The following is an 18,088-nucleotide window of genomic DNA, read 5'->3' as shown; positions in this document are numbered from 1 at the left end:
AAACTTAGATGTTTATGTAAATAGTTTTAGCAAATTATTGATTTAGCTTAGTAATGAATGAATGGGTTTATAGTGTTTTAGAACGGAAGTATAACCGAAATAACCATTAAGTGGTTTAACCATTAAAATGTAACCACCTTGTCTCTGAGTGAGTTATACATTTTCACTAATAATTGTAAAGTTGCTCATTCACAGACATAATCATTTAAAATGAGAACAACCAAAACAAGGAAAGACTTCAAATGAATAACCACTAGAAATTGTATCGATAAATTTGTCAATTCGAAATACCTCAGAGCCTATAGCTGTTAAAAGTGGTTCCAAGATGGACCTTTTGAGAAAATTCTTTAATTACCTTTCCTGTGTCTTCAACTCTTCATACAACCTGTGACTAAGATATGTATACTTTAAAGTTATCTGCCGTTGAATTGTGAAGAGATTCGGGTGGTTGCACGAAGAAACCAAGGCCCGATAGCACCACATAAAATTCATCAGTACAGTTCATTCTTTTACCCGACTTGCCCCACTAGATTCGGTCCAAGCACAGTTGTGGGACCCCCCATGTCTGGGCCAATGCAAGGATGAAAGTGCCGCCGACATCTGAAAAGTAAAGAGATGATTTTCAAGTGAAGCAGCTAACCCAACTTTTCACCCACGCTTCTTTGCCAACAATCTTTGTGTTTGCTGCAAAACCAAAATTAGGATCGGGGATAACAACTTTTTGACAACTCTCAGAGACATTATTTTGATGATAACACAAGAGCAACAAGAGGGTCCTCCACAGGCGTGTGCTCCCACTATCTCCGCGTTCCGCCACCTCCGAACCCAAATCTGTCCCGCCATCTCCGAATTCTTGAGTGACCCTTATAATCCCGTCACTGCCTGCGTTGTCAACTGTCATTGCATCCACGGCTGCGAAGCCCCGTGGATGGAAAATTTAATAAAAATTTAACCCGTGGGTTAGGTTAGGTTAGGTTAGGTTAGGTTAAGTTAGGTTAGGTTAGGTTAAGTTAGGTTAGGTTAGGTTTGGACGGAAAGTCTTAACGCAGGAAGTAACCGAGGATTATAGGGGTCACTCTGAGATTCGGAGGTAGCGGTACACTGAGGTGGCGGGACGCGGAGATAGCGGGAGGTAACCCTCCACAGGGCCAGATTTGTTAGTCCACCCCAACTAGATGACGTTTAAACGTCCGTCTCACGCCCCCGCCGCTAAAACAAAGGTCGCGCCTAATTCCTAGACGCGCCGTAAACGTGGCCAATGATTTATGTTTATGGGAAGGTTGAACACGTCTCGCTTCCGGAGTGTTTAAAAACCGGGTCAGAGTGCAGGCGATAACTCTTCAACTGGGGTTGATTGTGATGATTTAAGACACCCTTGTTTCAGTCTGGTTTAAATTATGGATTAAATCTGAATATGATAAATAGCTGAGTGGTTTGTTGTTACGGAGCAATTGGTTTAGTTGAGTAGTTGTGAGATTTTTTCAGAAAATTTGTGAAGATCAATTCAGTTTTGACAATTTTTTACAACTGTTAGCTTGGAAGTTATAATAGATTGCATACTTCCGTCATAAATCCTTTTTGTTTTCATAGATGTCGATTTTGGACTTTAACATTCTAAATCGGAAAAAAACTTAACTTGATGTTGTTTTTTACAATAATAACTTGTACAACATATTATCTATGATCTAAGCACTATTTTTTACGTTCGTGCTTTACATATAGGCCTAAAGCAGCTTTTTAATGGTTTAAGTGTTTAAGCCGACAAAAACTAACGATTTTTAGCGAGGACTATGTGATTTTACTCTGGTCAGGCGCTTTGGAGCCACCTTAAGCCGCGTAAGCTTTAAGTTAACGTATCTAGGAATGAAAAAGGGACAGACTTCTTAAAGGCAGAAACCTTTGTATTGTCCTCCACTGAAAAAGCCACATTTATTATTATGACAACCTTTTTTTCATTTATGTAGATCTTGGTTCTAAAAAATCATCGTTACAACTCATTTAATCATCTTATATCAAAAATTAAGCACGCTTCTCTATGTTTTTTAGGTTTATTCAAACTAGGTTCACACCAAGGTTTGTCATCACTTCTTGCCCTAGCGTCGCCCCATCGTGTTTACTCCAAGGCACTCTACGTAATGTTTGCGTCGACCGTGTTTTATAAGCAAAAAACCTTTCAATCCACTTAATCCAATTGGTAAACTATTTATAGTTGTTTGTGGGTTTCAGAAAGTATTCAAAACATTTATGGTTTGTTCGTTGTTCAAGTATAGTAAAGGTTGTAGGAAATGGATAATATTTGGGTGATTGTGTTATGGAGTACTTATAAGTCTACAAAATTGAATATTTTCGTAACACGATTTATGTTTTTTTACGAGATTTTGAATTAATGTGTTGTCATGGAGCTAATACATTTTGTTCAATAATTTGTAGAAAATTATGATTTTTAATTTTGTTTTATCAAACGTTAATTAAATTTTCACCCACTTTTAGTGTAAACAATAATTTGTAAATAATTGAGTTTTCTACCCAGTTTTTTTGCAAATAACCAGAACAAACCTCGGTCTTATTGCTAGAATTGACAACACCTTGTGTATTTTTTTTTTAGGGTGAGGAGGGAAAATGCTTTTACGCACACATGTAGCCAGCCTGTAGTGTGAGACTCCTGAATTTATCAGACTACTCACTAAAAAAAACCCCTCTGCTCTGTTAGACACAGACCTGGCGTATATATATACCTTGTGTATAATCGACATACAAAAACATGTTATAACGACTTGTAACTATTGACGATATTTTTTATATTATTTTACCAATAACTATGTGTGTAAACAATCGTCATCGAGTATGTAAAACACTGTCAATGTCCAAGAAAACTTGTATACCAACGATTGACTATATAACACTAGTGTTATATAGTCAATGATACCAACTGTTCAAGGTATTCACCACGGAAAAACACACCGCAAATAAATGACCACCTTATAAGCTGAGAACGTAATATATCTGCGAACTGAGACACAGTATTGCCAACTTATAAGTTGGAGCGTTATATATTCTGCCATCTGAGCCAGTGTGGCCAACTTTGCCGATCATCGTCTGATTGGTCCAGGACGGTAAACCCTGTACGTGAGGGCGCAAACCAACGCCACATCATCCCCAATCCCGTCCGTGGTTTTAAATTATATGTTTGTTTTTTTTTCTCCATGCAGTCGTGATATAATTGGGTTTATATTTCAAACTTACCATTGTTTCTTGAATGTTGCTTTGTTTAACATTTATATTTTCTAATTTTTTCTAGATCTGAAAATAAATAATACTTTAAAGAAAAGGTTTTAAGAGATGGTAAAGATTTTCTAATTTATTTTATGTATTTATAATGGGGTTTTTAAAATATATTGGTTATTTTGGTTCAATAATGTATTTCAATACAAATTACAATACAAGTTGTCGATACGCCTAAAATACTATGGAATAAACGCTTATTAACTAAGTAGAGACGCAAGATCTAGAGGATTAAATACGTATATTGTCCTTAACATTTGAATATAGGGAGTGCATTTAGCGTTCATTGGCATTAGCTAACTCGCTATAGTAGTGTTGTTGAATAAACTTGGTTCATTTAAGAATAGGACTCTCACTACTTTTAAAACTACATAATTAGATACATTCCTGTTGTTTAACATTTAAAATGAGACAGGTTTTTCCAGTATACCTGCCAACTTTATATGTTCAAACTTAATCCCTATTTTTATACGTTTAAAACGCAGTTTAACGTATAAAACAGACATGTTTATTCTTTGGAATGTTTTGCTTAACCCGGTCGTGTTTTGTTTTCAAAGTGCATTATTTTCCCTTTTTTCGAGTCTGATTTATTTTTCAATCCAACAAACGACCCTCATTAGTAAAGCACTATTCCAAAGTTAACAAGATTCGTTCAGATAAAAGTCACCTCCATTTGTATTATGTGAACGCTGTGCAAGGTACTAAAGCTGCCTTACCTTAGATTTATGGAATGGCATAAAACTTTATTCCATAAATTTTTACTGAATGGGACTTTAAGATAGGAAGACCCCGGAGTATAAATTTTATTGCTCTGTACGGGTAATGTATTGATTTTATTGAAGGTATAGTATCTTATTTAAATGGCCTTTTAAATGCCGTAAATGTGTTTTTTAGGAATATTATTTTAAAATAAAGTAATACATGAAGTAGTCCTATTGGAAATAAGACACACTGGAAAACATTATCCGAATTATCATATTAATAGTTAATATCGTTTTAAGGAAAACCCGATATGGAGAAAACCTGTTTAGGTCAGTGTTTTCTTTTATTAAAGAGAATATTTTTTATTTAAATAATTACATGGGTGTTGGCATTAGTTGGCATTGACACAAATTTATTTATTGACTCTGTAAAACTTTTTAACGTATTCACGTGGAAATCAGAAACCTCCTTTGTTGTTCCCATATGTATTTACTTTTATTTGCCCATCATAAAACATAGTTATTACATGCTTTTAAAAATATACAAATATTTCACATCATGTTAAACATCTTAGAAAATTATAGTTGTACAGTATTAAAAGAGTATGACAAGTGACTGAACAAAGTGATAGTTGCGAGGATCTGGTCTCTCAGAAAAGTTTTGAAACGTATAAATTGTAAAGATTTTCTGGTATTATTCATTTAAAAATCAGTTATAAATTGAGATGAGAACACCTAGGTGCGTATTTTACCCTAAGTATATGTATGAAGGATAAGTGAACAAACTAATTATTAGTTTCTGTATTAGTTATGATTATTATATAATTATTAAATATAATAATAATACAGCATAATCTTAAAATTAATACAAAAAAACGGTTAGAATTAAAATACATTGTATTTGCTGATAGACCCATTGATCTGAAAGTAAATTGTCAATGGTCTTGATGGCCAAGAGAAAATCATAGCTAGTGAGTTTTTTTTAATTGCTTTAAGTTGCTAGAGTCTTAATTTGTTCAAGGCCCTTGTTCACAATCATCTAGACACTCATACCTTTACCACGCTATTACCCATGCTAGAACAAAATCTTGAAATTGCTACAACTTAAAAATGATAATCATCATTTTTAATATTCAGATCTCGTTTCAAACCAGGGCATTAAAATACAATGGAACATTGAACACGCATTCATAATACAAAACTCTCTGTGTTAAAGAATCTGTAAGTAAGGCGAGAATTAGCCCAAACATTTAAATGGTTTATATATTTGTATCGTTCACTGTTGTTCTTGTACCATACATATTTCAACCAATAACCGTGTGGGTTAACTTTCCTGTCACTGTGATCCTTTTAGTTCGAATTTTAACAACTTACCATCCGTTAGTGCTGTATCTAGTTTGTATAATTTTGCGTTTGATTAAACAATATAAAACTATGTCTTTTTTCGTGTATATATATTTTTTATCTACAACGTTCACATCGATATGTAAGTAGCTTGAAAGCCTTTTTACGTCAAACTGTACCTTAATAAACTGCTCAAAAAGTCACAATTGTCATTTTAACTATTCATACACAGGATTGTAGGTAACAGTTAATTATTCCTCTCATGGTAACAGAGTTAACGTAAACCATTATTTACGGATTCTGACCAACCAGAGGTTAATAAAAGCAAATAACGATATGTAAATAGATAATTCACATAAAAGAATATTGGGAACTTCTAGCTTAGATTTGTAAAATCAATTCGCCGAATTGCAGAATGGTCGGTGCAAGATATTTTACGATCTCTATAATACCCAGTTCGCCCAACCACATGATTAGCCTAGACCACATACAGGGTGTACACAAACAACCCTTCCAATCAACCCTGGGTTTGCTAGTTTCGTGGTTATTTTACTAGGCAATGACGCTGAGCTTACTGTCTATAAGTAAGCTTCTACCACATTCAGAATATTCTTCTTCGATTTTTACATAAAAATGTCAATTTTTTCACTCCTACAATCAATTTTTGTCATTGTTTTAAAGGTAGTGTACACGAATGTGGAAATTACATCGATTTTGAATCGTACTCTTTTATGACATTGTTCTCAAAGCGCAATTCTTAGTACAATAATATAAGTAGTACAATAACAACTCAAAATTAAATATATATCTAATTTTATCAGAAGAATGTTTAGTTTATAAAAATTTTTTTTTTATACTAACAAAATTATCTAGCCTAAATTAACAATAGGATTCTTTCGTGTACAATTGGCTTTAACGGTATAATGTGACGATCCTTGTAAAAGTTAAAGGAATTTGACTGTAACTGAGAAAATAAAAATTGCATTCTGCTAACTGGTATTTCTTATAATAGATCTAACGTAATGCACAGCCTCCCGTGAATAGCCTACATTTACAATAATTTAAACAATATTTTGAGTATTTACATTTTAGTATCGAATAGAAAACAGACAATACAATTACGAAAATTATCAATAATATAACAAATTCTAATACTATCACACTTTATATGCATTGGAAATTGTAACAATGAGAAGAGCATTGTTTTTTTACAATACAAAAAACAACAAGTTCAATATTATTTTCTTTTCATTGATTTACTTACCCTCCACAAGCAGGATTATTTACTGCACACATTTTGTGTTACATCAAATTACTTCGCAAAACGCAATATTTTTAACCAGTTCAATATCATCTTTCTCTCTATTTCTTTTTTATTATCTATTATTTTTATTATCTACTATTTTATTATCAATTTTAGATATCTATTTTCTTTTTACTCTAACTACTTTCAATTATTTAATTACTCTCCATATTTATTTTCCCTTTAACTTTTCCATCATATAAGTTTTGTGTAAAAATAATCTCGCAAAACTCAATCAACAGTATATTTTCAAACTGCAATATTTCCCGCCATGATTGGGCCGCCAGCCCGAGTAGCCAATAGCTGGTGGCGTTGAGTGAAGAGTGCTGACGAGGGTTGATTAATTGATAGCGTTGGTCCATTAGCGCTGAAATGTCAAGTATAAGTGGTCCAAAGCTGGGCATCTCAACAAGCCTGGCCCGGTACAAACTATCCGTCAGCTGATAGAAAACATATGTTCCCATCGGACAAACACACTTTATTCTGGACTCTTCAAGAATGCTCTCTTGATAGTGGTTCTTTAATGGTTCTCTGGTGGGATTTAAGTGTAATACTTTTGAAAAGTATATTTTTTAAACTCCATTGAACTTGAAATTTTAGTATGGTTGGCTGTTGGTAAATTGTGTATTTCCTGAACAATGGTTGTTTCAACATACGATCAGATTGCTGAAATCAAACAAAAATGTAAAAGTATAAATACGTTTCTTTATCAATATATGTATGTCTATTTGATGAAAAATTAAACCCAATAATCCTAATTTTTATCAAACTTAAGATTCTGGTTAATTTATTCGAATGAAACTTTAATTACTATTAACAATAGTTATACCATTTCAAACTTTGATATTATCTGTGGCTTATAGCAAAAATCACTGGATGTTAATGATTTTTTCCAAACTCGAATGTTTAATCCCCTTGAATACTGCATCTAAAATGTTGCAACTAGTACAAATAGTTGTACTAAAAACAGCTCAAAAGTGTTATCAATACACAACACACTCAGACTACCGTACTCATTACTAATAGATAACGAAGCTTCTAGCAGTCAATTACATTTAATTTGTTCCATAAATATTATAACCAAAATTCAACAAATCATATGGGATTGAACCGCTTTCCCAAAAATGTGTTTGCATAACACTCTCTGCCTCTTTTCTTCTAAAATATTAAAATGGTGTAACGTAGACAAGAACAAAAAGTAAGTGCCAAAAATAGCTAGTTAGTCAGCTGACATCACTATAAGATTGAAGTGTGTTTTAAACCAACCAATACAAAACTACGTGAGCCCTCTACAAAACGATATCCTTCCACTCTGTAGGTATAATTCCTTTAACAAACAAGTTCAACCAAAACCTAATTCTCCCCTCTTGTAACTGATATTCAATATAGCATGTAGACCTGCCCTTGATTACGAAGAAGGAATTGCCTTAATCTCTTTTTAACAATCCTCGAGAGATTCGGGGTGAATATCGCCGTCTTTTAGCGATGTCGGGCTGTGACGTCAGCAGCTGGTTCCGTCGTTAAGAGGGTTTGATTTACGGTCTGGTTAACTCGATTTATTCATCGCGATATTATTGCTGTAAATAATCGAAAATTCCGATTCGTCTCGGTGTTTTCTTCCAAGAGATGAATATTTTCTGAATGCTTCGTATTGTTATTTCTGTATAGGATTGGAAATCGAGTTTTCGGAAAGGGTGTCTTTATAGTGAGATCAATCGCAGAAATGTTTATGTATAATATTGAAAATAATAAATATACCCCGGTATCTAAATTGTCTATATCAAAAAGTAATATTTCATTGATTTTGTTTATGGGAGATACAATTCAAATAGTTTTAGTCAGTAAGTTTTTGTTGCCTTAGTGACTAAGGCTATTGAACTATTTTTTTTATTTAGTTCGAAATACTTTTTATTTGATAGAAGAATCCACAATTAAAGGTGGGTCCGAACCATATAGGGCCACAGAATCACTATACACTGGAAGTCAATGGTGATTTCAGTTCTTGGATTAAAGATATTTCGGACAGTTATCCAACGCTTTGGCCTAACAACAAGAGTAGCTGAGCTCTGTCATCACACAAAATACTTGTGTTATACGGTAATAGTGGTTTGGTATGGAGGTAGATACAACTCACAGATTAGTTTGAAAGAGATTCAAGCCCTGTAACAGTACCATAGACTAACCAACAGAAGTATGTTTTATCTATGCTAACACTTATAGGTTCAATTATTCGTATGTATACTGTATAAGTATGTATGTATATAAGTTGTAGTTTGGTATGTATAAAAGCTTTATTCCGTTCTTGTACATTTTATTCTTTATCTCCATGGCTAATTAAAATAAGAAATTACGATTACCATGTTTGATGAAATTAAAATGGAACGAAAACATATAAGGTTAATGACCATTCCATTTATTTAAACAAGAGCGTGAGTCATTTTATGTTTGAGGTAAATTTATTTTTCCTACGAGTGTTTTGGCTACACTGTTTTGTAACGAAAGGGCTCTTACCCCCCGAAACATAGTGTAGTCAACTTGCTAAGCTCAGTAAAAGTAGGTGTTACTGTATTTCAAATTAAAATAACTGTCTTTTATAATAACAATATGTACTTCTAAAACAGAGATATAATAATACGATTTAACATAATGAAACATTCACGTGCTATGATACACTGAAATCAGCCTCTCTCGCCTGGCTTACTATCAAGTAGTAGGTTTATGCAAAGATAACCCAAGATTTGAAGTAGTTAAATGAAAACTGTGTTTCCCATTACAACGGGAATAGTCAGCATTTCTCCGCAGAATTACTGTTATTGTGTTCTCCAATGCACGTTAGCATGTTTGCTGAGTATAACTAGGTGTATGGCCGCATGCGATCTGTAATTCAATAAGTCCGTTGTTATTTAGCTTTTTCACGTAAAACTGACCCGTGTTGTGCGTGTTTCAATGCGAAGTGAATTGAGTTGTGTAGCCTATCGACTGAAGCGGTTTGACATTTTTATCAAATGCACGTGTCAACATTGTTCAAGCTACTTGAGTAAATGCATGAATTAAATTTATAACCTTCACCGTAAGAGTTATACCATTGACTATTAGATACTGTAGTGTTTATAGTTGTATTGATAGTCAAGGGTTATACTAAACATCAAATATAGATGCGGATGGATAAGTATGTTTATGTAAAGCTCATTTTATCTCTAACGAACTAACGAAAAAATCTTTGACCGACTGAATTTTACTTTCACTTTTACTGGGCTGAAATTTTACACAAAAGTGAAAAATGACGTCTTAAATTCCTAATTTTTAGGTCTACACTTTTAGAAGTAAAAATAAGTCTCCTTAGAAACAAAAGGAACACCCGCTATGTTCACGTATGCTAGTTTTAAGTTTGTTTGATTGTGTTTAGATAATCTTAAGATTTTTTTATTCACAGTTAACGGTTTAAACACAAAGAGGTGTTAACAAAAGAAATTAGGTAAAGTCGAGTAATGTTCTTGTAGTATATAGTAGGTGTGTGTGTAACTGATTTCATGGATTCATTCTTTAGACTTCTGTGAAGAGTTACATCAATGTGAAGTGAACCATTCTATATAATATCATCTCCTAGTCCTCTCAGGTCAGCAACCAAGAAACTTGTATTTGACTAAGACTTTATTGCTATCCACTATGTAAAAAATATGAACGGCCAGAAATATTGAAACTTGATATGTTGTTCATTTACGCAACAACTTTGGTTCACAGTGAAAACTGTGATTCGAGATTTTCAATTACGAAGACGAGAGGTATTTTGTTTGAAAAAATGAAACTAACCTATCAATCTTGCTAAGGAACCTTGGCTTCTCCATAGGCATATTTGTTTTGCTCGAGGTATTATCCCCAAGAGATGACACTCTTTAACATCCCGCCTCTCTTGATATATGAAGTGTCTGACATTTACCCGAACTCATTTGTCTCTTAACCTCTCTAAACCATAGCTTTCTTCGTATGTTTTGTAATATCTTTCCGCTATTTCCATCCTACTAACACAATTAATTTTCGTTATTAATAAACTCTTACTCATGATCAAGATGTTTGAAATTAATATCATACAACATGGATACTGTATTATTTATTCTTCACATCTTTGTGTTTGGTTTAATGTCCAATTCTTGCTCTTGTGTTAGGTTAGTGATTAGGTTATTCCCTTCCAATGAATTATTTCATATGAGTCAAAAGTCACAATCGTAAAAAAAGTCCTACCGGTTATCTAACCGCATTTAAATTCCTTCTTAGCCTGCAAATTTAAATAGCTAAATACTTCAAATATATGTGTCAACAAATTCAATACTCGAAGTAAAGTTAGTATATTAACTCTAATATCATTCTTTTTTTAACATACCAATAACTTGTTTTATTTCATTTTATTAACCAAAACTTGTAAATGAGCTGTGGGGAAGTGTTTTAAGACCTTTGTAAGCACATGTCTAGATACTAAATGTTAATAATTTAGCCTTTTAGACACGTAACAAGTCAATATGGCTGTTAAAACTGACTCGACAGTTTAGATAGCAGTAAAACCAATTTCAATTTGCATAGAAAATGACATTTGAAAGTGTACACTGACGTCACCCTTAATCTCGCATTGTAAATAATTTAAATGTAAATGCGTGTATAGCACATTTGAGATGGATAGGATCCCAAGGGGTTGTGAAAGCGTCATATACTCAGATTACAGCTTGGGTATTGCAGTAATGCAGTAGCGAATGACACAATAAACCCTTTCAATCTGCAGGGACGTTTAGGCTCGGATTCCTAATACAATAACTCAGATTTAGACTCGCTCGGTCATTAGGGACAAATAGACCTAGAGCTTAACTGGATAAAGTATAAACCTGTTCGGATGAGGGAGGGGATGTCGTGTCAGACGAGGGGTGGTGAGTGACCAAAGAGAAGGTTAAAGAGTGATTATTGCTTTTGATTACTAAATCTCTAGCTTTAAAAATCATGGAATATTTTTTACTAAATTGATTTTTTCTTAAATCGCAAAAAGAAGTATTTTTTAGGTCAAGGTATATGCGAGATAATAATTGACATTCATCCTGCTATATAAATATTTTGATTCCATACCGAAGCTTACAAAGCATAACCTGAAGATGCTTGTTAGACAGTGATCCAGTTCTCCCATCCTGAAAATCTCTGTTAAAAGATTTTAACTTTTAAAAACCAAAACAAAGCTGAAAAAGGGCCACAAACTTCCAAATTTCGTTAGTTTGGAAAACTTATACGTTCTGAATGTTGTTTAGAGTTGTACACGTAGACAATTTCTCCAAAATTATAAACATATTCATAAGTATCGTGCATTCGCATGATGATTCATTTGTTGAATTTATTACTAAGCTTATTTTATCCATTTATGTAAATAGGTCTATTTCGTCCGGTTAAAAACGTTCAATTTATCGATTTACGGTATTTATGACAACAGAACGTGTGGTGTAACCATACCACTAAATAAAATATCCTGTTAGTAAAGTAGGTTAATTTAATATACATACTTTTACGACGAGTAGTTTCATGTTGTAGCATCCGAAACCAACACAAGTTGCCTAATTAGACAGTAACTAGGAAAAAGAATTATTTATATTAGTACACAACAATAATCATAATGTTTAAATACCACGTCATCAACGAGTAACAAAAAGCGTGAATATTCAAAATAATAAAATGCAGTCTAGTAAACTGGAACATTGATCAATTGAAACCGAATAACACTCGCAAACCAAACTCAGTTTATCAAAAATATTGCTATCGGTCAGCAACCACTGGATATCTAGCAGAGCAGACTCGCATAGCAGCTGCATGGCAGGCGTGTATCGTGTCATGCAGCCACAGGATCCTGGTTTCACCTGACTCGTTTGTAGTGTAATTGGAAACACGTTCGTCATCAACATTTTGTTTTAGTTTCATTCTCCACGTAGTGATGAATTTACTCTACATTCCTTGAATGAATAATTATTTAATTGGAGAATGGATTAATGAAAGAATATTGCGAATACGATAAAAGGACAATGTTTTTACATGCGAATTGAATATCGATATGTAGAGTACGTTTAAATCCTCATCCTCCAGCATAGATTAAGTTGTAAACATTTAGATTTTATCCACGGGGAAAAGCTTTTAGTAATTACAAAGTTTCAAGCTGTAAACATTCACGTCAAGTGAAATTACTGCAATGTGACATTTACAAACTAACATTAAACGTATAAAATGGCACTGGATTCAACGCAATGGTCTCTAAAACCACTAGACCACCGCTTTCAGCCAGGCGATCAGCGCAGCCGAGTGGACTGAAAAGGTTGGGTAAAACCCCGCAAACGTTCACAGTTTCTTTCACCATTGAAACTTTAAAGTGCCTCAACACTGTTGCATTCAAAACAACTCGAGAAACATTTCCTTTAAATCGCTGTAATACAGGTGGAATAAATATCTGTGGATTTAAATGAATAAATGTCAATAACTACCATAAGTGTAGGGCTGTACATTGTTTTGTGGCTTCGATACAGAGTGAGCTTTACTTATCTGGGGTACCTCAGGTATAATTGGGGTTGTCTGGATGGGGTGTTTTCAAACGGGCCCGAAATTGGCGTCATAACCACTGAGTTTCTATATTATAGTTAAAACCATTGGTGATTTGTTGGTTTTGAACGCAGGTCTTCGGAATTTATTTATCGTGCTATAACCAAAAGACCTGCTGCACTCTTTGTGCTATAAAGGGTATCAGCATTCGTTTCTTCCATATTTACTTGCTGTTATATTATCACCAATGAGGATAGGTAAGTTATATTATCCTAAACAACACTAAAAATTATTACTTTTGCAACAAGCCACGTATTAAGTAATTATTTCATAAAGTAATACTTTGAATTATAAACTTTATTATACAAAACGTAAAAACTTTCTTCGCCTTTCATATTAATATTTAGATTTTATAAAAATATTCAAAAATAAACGTGAATTCTTATTAAATCCTATTTATTATATACCATTTCCAACTTTTCTATATATATATATATATATTTATCAATCTTATAATTTTATAAATCAGGTGTTGAACGTTCATAGCCAACTAAAAGTAAATCTTTGTTTACAAATTTAAAACCTTTAGAAGTAATTATTACAGGTAACTCGTTAAGCCAACTTAGCAATGGTCAAATTTGATGTTGCAATAAACGCACGTGTCAAATGATATAAGCCAGGTGATATTAGCTGCATCAGCGTCTGACCAATAAAACAACACGGCTGCATTAAATGTCGTATCACAGCCGGCCACACGGTTTACGACCCCAGCACCTGCTGGTGAAAACCAATTATTTTGTTAAAAAAGTAACAATGTTACACTTTTGTGAGTTTATTAAAACAGTAAAATTCTTCCTCCGTAGTATATGTAGTATGAGCAGTGCATGTTCTTCGAAAACGAACGTTTAAAATTATTTGTAAATGTTATTTTGCAAGATTGGTTTTACCACGATGAATGGGAGATCATAGTCGTATTTGTATATAGCCCAGACAAATTAGCCCAAAAAGAGCTGTAACTCCTAAAAATTGGGGGAAAAGCTTGAAATCGTTTTAATCTGATCTGGATATCCTAAATAAGCTAAAAATGAGTTTGCGACGGATTCTGAAGTGAGCTAAGTGTATTGGAGGGAGACAACTAGGCCAATTTTGCTTTTTTAGTTATTCGCTTATAACTAAAAAAGAGTGCATCTCACAAAAAAGTGTTTACTTACCTTTCTAAAGAACGTTACATTCCGCGTCGAATTACGTTAAAATCATTAAAATCGGTTCAGTCTCTGCTACAACAGGTCAGTAATTTTAACTTTATCTTTATCAACCTATTCTTGATTATTACTGCGTCAGATGGCAGTGTATGCTATAGTTTTCTGTTAAAATTGCTGAACTTTGACGACCTGTTTTTATGTTTGTTTGTTTTAACGTCCAGTGCCTTTGGATAACTGAAATCTGTCATCGATGATTTCTAGAACGATGATGTCATCTGAAGTTGGGTTCCAGATTTCAGGAGCCAATCAGCAAGCGATGACAGATTTCAGTCATCCAAAGGCACTGGACGTGAAAACAAACTAACATCAAAACTTATGAGTCCGTACACAATAATTTAAGAACAATGAGTTGGACGACCCGTTTTACTAAGAGGGTTTAATATGTTAAATAGCACCTATATTTTTTTTTCTTTATTTATCTGCATCCAATACAGATATTGGATTAATTCTTATAATTGATTTAGTTGATTAAACTTTAAAATATATTTAAATATTATTTACATTTAATGTTTTCCCTATGATTATTTTAAAACAATAAGGATAATGACCGATAACAAGTCTATAAGCGTTTAATTGACTGTTATTGTTGTAATAATTGATTGTAAAAACAACTTATGACTACTTTAAAGAAGCACTTTTATCTTGTTTGCAGCTTTAGTTGAAACCACGAAGTAGAAAACTTCCGTATCATTAATCATGTAGTCGTCAAAGACCTTGCATCAACGACCTAACTACCTGTCGTCAGTCTTGTTACGAAATCAACAAGAAATTTTATATTTGTTCTGTATGTAATCTAAAAAATGTGTGTTTATGTTTTTTTATAATAGTATAATTTTTTTGTCAATAATGGTAGCCACTATCTGCTACAATAGAAATTAAACTCAGGTTTAAAAACTATATTTGTTTATTTTTTTCTGACCTAAAAATTTTATCTATAGAGTTTATAAACATTACAGCGCTTTAACTCAAAAAGTTAAATCGCTTTTATGGTTCCGTGGTGACTATGACCTTGAAGATTCTATTCACTAATCAAAATGCAAATTTTGTATATGATGCACATGTTATGTATACAAATTATGTTTCCACATTGTTTTACGTTTTTTTGCCTATAATTTACATTTTTAACTTATCGAAAATGAGATTAATCGACATTTATTGGAATCAAATAAGAGAGATTAGCAACATTGTTATATTGTTTTCTTTTTTAAACATAATTCCTGTGTGCTAGGAATAATGCTAATGTATCACAGCTAATGTTTCACATTATTTCAAAGTAATCCTAGATAAGTTATCAAAGTAGTAAATAAGTAGAATGTGAATCATAAGAATTGTTTTACCTTTTTTACAAAACATCTCCCCATATGCTAGAAGAGGGATATATATTATGATCGAGTATTTCATTTTCAAAAATAACATTCATTTTTTGTTATAAATCAATATAATAAATTATCTTCGTTCCTTATCAACCGAATCCCTATACATATTTTGGGAAAATCAAAATACAAATGCAAGATGATAAATTGATGTTTTTCCTTTACAAAAACTTATTTACTTGGCATCCTTGGAAAATACTAGTATATGCATGATTATTCAAATTTCTATGACAAAATCCTTTTTAAACGTAGCCGTCGCGTCGTGGCGAAGCAAGCTGTCCAAAATCCAATCGAACCCGTCTTTGTATCCAGTCACGTCGCTGCTCTGTTCTTTGTCCTCTCTAATAACATTGTGAACTCTGTGACAGAAGTTACTTCAACTCCCGATACATTTGTCTCTCTCAACTTCCTTGCAAACACTAAATTGGTTTATCAACTGGAAGATGCGGCATGCAGGTTAGATCAGTTGATAGTTTGGGGAGATTTTAGAAATGTTTGTTAACAAGATGGTGAATTTGTATACAGACTTGCATTGCACCTTCCCAGTGGGTATCAAAGGCCTGTAGAATCGTATCAAGCAATTCAAGGGGTAGGAACAGCAAAATAATGAACTGCACTGATAAATTACAAGAGGTGGTGCCAAGGACGCAAACCCAAATCATAGCATTTACAGTCCGTCGTCCTACCGACTGAGTCACCTACATGAAAAGGTTTTTGCACCACCATTATTAGAAAACTATGTAATAAACTGTACCAACAAAAACTAAATGGCGTAGGCTAACATAAGTTCACCTCTTTTTATTCAGCTAAATAACAGTATGTAACAAAATAGTAGTTTAATGTAAACATTCTGCGTTTTTGCAGCAACCATAAAACATATTTATATTTACATTGATTTCTAAAAATATTCTATACATCCTAAATATAACACCTCAGAACCTTTAACATGTTTACCGAAAGAAACATATTTAATTAGAAATATTAAAAAAAAATACGATTCTTATGTGCTTCCAGACCATGTTCTAAATAACCTTTTCAGTCAAACAATTGATATCCATGCATTTTATTTGCCAACCAAGTATTGAGAAATAAACATAGATATTTACACTTTCAAGACATATCTCCAAGAAATCATTTTGTAGGAAAATTGGCAGCATCATTAATCATTGATACGTCAATGGCTTCACTCTCGGCTCTTAACCGTCTCTTGTGAGGCTGGAGTAAATAAACCAGAACCTTTTAGCGTCTCGTCGCATTTCTGACAGTCTTTGAGGCTCATTTGTATGTTTATTTTTCATTTTAATGCTTCTTCAATATTTTTACATTAAAGTTAAAATCGTTTGGTTAAGTACCTGCAGGAAATGTTTCAAACATTTATACTTTTATTCCAGTGGCGACGTCATTTTATTCAGGTGTAAATATCCAAAAAATACTGTATCATAACACAATGTTCTGTAGGGTTTAGTTACAGTTTTTTTATTGCTTTCGGTTTTATGTTTACGGTAGCCTTGATATTTAAAATGAAACAATAAGGGAGTAAATAAGAAATAATGGAAATAAGGGAGTAATTATGACAGATTTAGCATAGGCTTACTTCCTTGTCGGTGTGTTATCCAGATCAGGAGCAGACAATTCTAGGGGGTTTTCTGGCCAGTATATCTCTACAATGTGTTTCAATGTTGATATGTAATTGGTAATTCAGGTAATTCAGGTAATATGTACTTCTTGTTATTTTGCTAAATTAAAAAACAATTCTACCACTTTTAGCACATATTTTGAAGAAATTGATTTTCCTCTTGTAATAGTAATGACGTTAAACGTTTTATTTTTGTTAAATTTGCTATGATATCCAATTGAAACATTAAAGATAGTATACTCTACAACTTTGATACAACTTGATGAGAAAAAGTCGATTGTTAACCACAGAAACCATCGGCGCAATACGATTTGTTTTTCGCTCCTACAAGCACTTCAATCTAAACGAGGGAGTAGTGTCTTTATCATGGGAGTGTTTCTTAGCCGAAGATATACATACGAAACCTTTCAACATAGGAACTCATCGCGAAAATTCATGATAATCAGAAGAAGCATTAACAGTGAAGCAATACTCTTGCACGCACGAACATTTCAACACATTACAACAAAGACAATACTTAAATGAACTGTGACAAGAACGCTGTTAGGTTTACACATTACGTTTAGTGTCGCAATAAGCCCTTTCAATCTACTTTGATGTCCCTGTTCGGATTTCTAATTGAATAGCTCTTAGAT

At 33.1% G+C, this 18,088-nt stretch overlaps 1 protein-coding gene across 4 annotated transcripts in view; it reads left to right on the top strand.

Annotated features, from left to right (window-relative positions):
* LOC128989814 (teneurin-a-like) overlaps positions 1-18,088 on the top strand; it is an 880,316-nt gene that overhangs the window by 665,914 nt on the left and 196,314 nt on the right. The gene's annotated exons all lie outside the window — the stretch shown is intronic.

The sequence above is a fragment of the Macrosteles quadrilineatus genome, unplaced genomic scaffold, assembly GCF_028750875.1.
Source record: "Macrosteles quadrilineatus isolate MER2022 unplaced genomic scaffold, UCM_ALF_1.0 Scaffold_3__2_contigs__length_128488019, whole genome shotgun sequence".
In the NCBI taxonomy this organism is placed as follows: Eukaryota; Metazoa; Arthropoda; class Insecta; order Hemiptera; family Cicadellidae; genus Macrosteles; species Macrosteles quadrilineatus.
The sequence above is the reverse complement of the archived record's forward strand: the minus strand, read 5'-3'. Positions and strand labels throughout refer to the sequence as shown.